General features: G+C 45.7%; 1 protein-coding gene across 1 annotated transcript in view; it reads right to left on the reverse strand.

The window, feature by feature from the left end:
* The window catches only part of LOC144239149 (MICOS complex subunit MIC26-like), a 51,050-nt gene that overhangs the window by 29,354 nt on the left and 17,680 nt on the right, over positions 1-4,016 (reverse strand). The window lies entirely within an intron of this gene.

The following is a 4,016-nucleotide window of genomic DNA, read 5'->3' on the forward strand; positions in this document are numbered from 1 at the left end:
AATAGTCTCTCTCTATTTCTCTGACACACACATGTCCCCCACCAACAACAATGGAAGAGGTTTCTAGATTTTTTTTATTTTAGAGAGGGAGAGAGAGCTCAAGCTGGGGGAGAGGGGCAGAGGGAGGAGACAGAATTCCAAGCAGGTTCCACGTTCTGCACAGAGCCGGACATGCGGCTCGATCCCATGACCCTGGGGTCACGACCTGAACCAAAATGAAGAGCAGGAGCTCAACTGACTGAGCTACCCAGGCATCCCAACAATGGAAGAGGTTTCTAAGGATCTTACCTAGCGATTCACTGAACACAGCAAAGATTATTTCTGGAATTCTAATAATTAAATGTTCACAAGCTTTCCCTTTCCATTCCCATTAGATTCTCCCCTGATCTCAGTACCCCAATGCAGTATCTTTTTGTGCCTTGCTCTCCCTCACTGGGCCGCTCATACCCAGGGCTTCAATACGAAGCCAGGGACTCCTAGATCTGCAGCCCCAGCCCGGAGCTCCCTCCCGAGCTCCCAACTCACTTATCTGATTACTCTTAGACATTTCTACTTCTTCACAAGCAGGTCCAAAGTGGACGCATCAAGATCTTGTCTGTACCTCCAACTCCACACTTGGCCTGACAGGTGGGTAGGTGCTGTGGAATCAAGTCAGAAGGCTTTTCCCCCTCAATAATAACCCCATACATTTACACAGCACTTGACTATCTAGCATCTATACCCCAGACTTGTCCCCATCTTCTTCTACCTCCTCTCAGGCATGGTGTCACCACCTAACCAGACAACCCTATTGGAAACTGTGAGGTCATCTTCACCACCACCAGCCCATCCTATTGGTCATTAAGTCCTGTTAATTCTGACTATGAAATGATCTCAATTCACTCTCCACTTTATCCCCTCTGCTACAATCTTCCCTTGGGCTCTCATTTTTTTCTTGGATGGTGTTAGCTGCATTGTAACTGCTCACCTGGCTCTCCGATGACTCAAACCACCACAATGCAAAAGAATGATCTTTCTAAACTACAAACTGATTATCTTCTACTCTTATTTGAGATCCTTTGTTATTTATTATCTAGGACTCTGATGGGGCCAAACCAGGCCCATTAGGATCAGACTCAAACGACCTTCTCTGACCCCATCTCTCTGCACTCTGCCTTCCCCCTCAGCATACGAACTCCGCAGCATACGAAGCCGTTGCCCAGCTCCCTGGGTTTAAACGAGCTGGTTGCTCTGCTTGGAACGTCTCATATTTGCTTTGTTTTTCTGTGCAACTGCCTAATAGCAGGGAGATACACTGCTTTTTTCTTTTCTTTCCTTATGTACCCATTTATTTATGTCTATCAAGTTCTCCCTACTAGACTGGAAACCCTTTCAATGCGGTGCCGTGTCTTGCTCTGTCTCCCTACTGCCCATGACTGTGCCTAGGACAGAAGAAATGCTCAGTAACTGGCTACTGCCTGTATGAATAGATGGAAGAGAGGTGGGAAAATGAGTAGTTGACTTATTCTAACTACACAGGCATGATTCAGCCACACAGAAATCCTAATGCTGAGATTTGCAGCACCTGCAATGTGAAAGACTAGGCTATTCCATAATATTCACAAAACATATAACGCTAAATAAAACATAACAAAAATGTCTATTGAAATGTATGCCTGGAGTTATACACAAAAAGGGAAAGTCTCACTTTTCAGAAGCAAATAAAGAGCTAGACACTATTTAAAAGAGCAATTATGGGGTGACTGAGCAGCTCAATTAGCTAAGCATCCGACTCTTGATTTCAGCTCAGGTAGTGATCCCANTAAGCGTGAAGCCTGCTTAAGATTCGCTCTCTTTCCCTCTGCCCCCTCCCCTGCTCACACTCTCCCTCTAAAATGAAATTTAAAAATTTTTTTAAAAAGAATGGTTATGACTTTAACTGTTTTAAAAAATAGTTAATATACCCTGAGGTAGTTAAGTTTTCACCTTGAAAGGACTTAATTTCAAGGCAATACTGCCACACATTTCTTTTGCTTCCAGGGGAAAAGTCAGTGTGGTTGCTCCCGGCACCCTTGGAGAGGGCCTGTGAGGCTGCTGGTATCGGGAGGTGCCAACTCAGTGCTCTCTGCCCCCTGGGTCTGTCCAGGACCTACTGACAACACTGCTCTGAACTGGGGACTTTCCACTGAGCCATCGAGCCCCACCCTGGACTTTGATTCCCTTCCTTATCGGCAAGAGCTGGTGCCTCGCCCTTTCCCCCTGCCCATCCGGCACTGGGGCCTCCAAGCCCAGTATGGGGCTTCATACTGTCCTCTACCTTCATCCTTGTTCGATATAATTCCTCATGTGGACCTTTTTAATTCTAAATTCTGCCTTTTAGTCCTTAATCCTATCTACTTCTCACATATTTCACTTTTCACCTCATGGCCTTCTGTTGTTTTAATTCAGGTCTCCACCTTTAAGTTCTTAGTGATTATGATCACTCCCTTTCACCTTTTCAATCTCTGCGCGTTTACTTTTTAAATTTAACATTTGATTAGACTCTCGCTTACTCTGACTTTATTTCTTTTTCCCTCTCATCTGCTTTTCCACTTTTAATGTTAAGCAAAGACTGGCCCTTTATTGCTCAAGTTGTTTTCTTCCTCTTCTCCCATCAGTCTTCCGCCCCCTCCAAAGCCATCCTCACCCCCATCCCACGGCAAGAACTGAGGACACAAGGGCAGAGCACCCAAGAAAGGCCTCTCCAGCAGCTGCTCTTTCAGCTTCCCGAAGGCTCTCAACAAATAAAACAAAGAAAAAAAAAAACCTCACCCCAGGAGACTTGGGAGAGCTACAGATTAACACTCCCTAGGGCCACAATTCTCTTAGCGGAGAGCACATGATTTACTTTAGGGTTTCTCAATCTCAGCATTATTAACACTGGGGGCTGGATCATTCTTTGATGTGAGAACTGTCCTGGGCACTAGAGGCTTCTCAACATCCCTGGCCTCTACCTACTGGATACCAATAGCACCCCTCCCAATTGTGACTCAAAAATGTCACCAGACACTGCCAAGGCTCCTGGGGGGCATCCCACCTAACCCCTGGCCACCTGCCACACTGAGAAGCACTGATTTGCCGGAAATAAATATTATTTTCTGACATCTCTCACAATCCAGACTTCAAAAAAATACGTGGGTTTTATTTTTTTAACACTTATTTATTTTTGAGAGACAGAGAGAGAGCTAGAGCATGAGTGAGGGAGGAGCAGAGGGAGAGGGAAACAGAGAGTCTGAAGCAGGCTCCAGGCTCTGAGCTGTCAGCACAGAACCCTATGCGGGGCTCGAACCTACAAACCGTGAGATCATGACCTGAGCTGAAGTTAGATGCTTAACAGACTGGGACATCTAGGTACCCCAAATACATGTGTTTTAAAAATCCAAGGCCTCAGGGGCATGTGGGTGGCTCAGTCAGGTAAGCACCCGACTTCGGCTCAGATTGTGTCTCAAGGTTCGTGATTTGAGCCCCCATCAGGCAGTGTGCTGTCAGCTCAGAGTCTGGAGCCTGCTTGGGATTCGGTGTCTCCCACGCTGTCTGCCCTCCTCTGCTCATGCTCTCTCAAAAATAAATAAACATTAAAAAAAATTTTTTTAAGCCAGGGACTCAGATTTAACATACAGTGATAGAAATCAGAACAGTCTTGCCTGGGAGGTGAAGCATGGGGAGGGGATGGACTTACTGAGAAGAGGTACAAGGGAATGTTCTGGGATACGAGATCTGATCCATACCTTGACTGGGGTATGGGTCGCAGAAGGTATATATACATTTGTTAAAACTCAAATTATTATAAGACCTATACAACTTAATATCTGTGCATCTCACTATACACAAACTATATCTCAAAATATCCATGAGCACCTAAACCACACCACGTTTGTGCCAAAATAGGAGTGGGAACTTCAGGCCCGGGGTGATCCCTCAGGAATCTGACTACGGTTAAGGAACCAGGTGCTAGTAACCTTTGTGACGGGAACCCAGAGAAGGGGCCTCGATAATAG

The sequence above is a fragment of the Crocuta crocuta genome, unplaced genomic scaffold, assembly GCF_008692635.1.
Source record: "Crocuta crocuta isolate KB4526 unplaced genomic scaffold, BGI_CrCroc_1.0 scaffold660, whole genome shotgun sequence".
NCBI classification, from domain to species: domain Eukaryota; kingdom Metazoa; phylum Chordata; class Mammalia; order Carnivora; family Hyaenidae; genus Crocuta; species Crocuta crocuta.